Genomic DNA, 287 nt, shown 5'->3' with positions numbered 1-287 from the left:
ATGGGCCACCAATGCTTTTGGGGGTACCCTTATTTTTGGAGGTCCCCTACGATGAATTGGGGGTCCTCTGTGCCCTTGGGTGTCCAGCTTTCGCATGAGGCCCCCTATGGCCGCTGGGAAGGGGGCCTGTAGCACTGGGGTTCCCGTTTTGGCTGTGGGGGCCCTCTACGTGCCCTACGGGGCCTCTAATGCCTTTGGTGGCCGTCTGTGGCTGTGGGGGGCCCCTGTGGCATTGGAGAGCCCCCAAAGGGTATGGGGACTCATAAGGCTGCAGTGCGTTATTGGGA

Source organism: Eimeria mitis, genomic scaffold (assembly GCF_000499745.2).
Source record: "Eimeria mitis Houghton genomic scaffold, Emh_scaff5072, whole genome shotgun sequence".
NCBI classification, from domain to species: Eukaryota; Apicomplexa; class Conoidasida; order Eucoccidiorida; family Eimeriidae; genus Eimeria; species Eimeria mitis.
Note: the sequence above shows the minus strand (reverse complement) of the source record.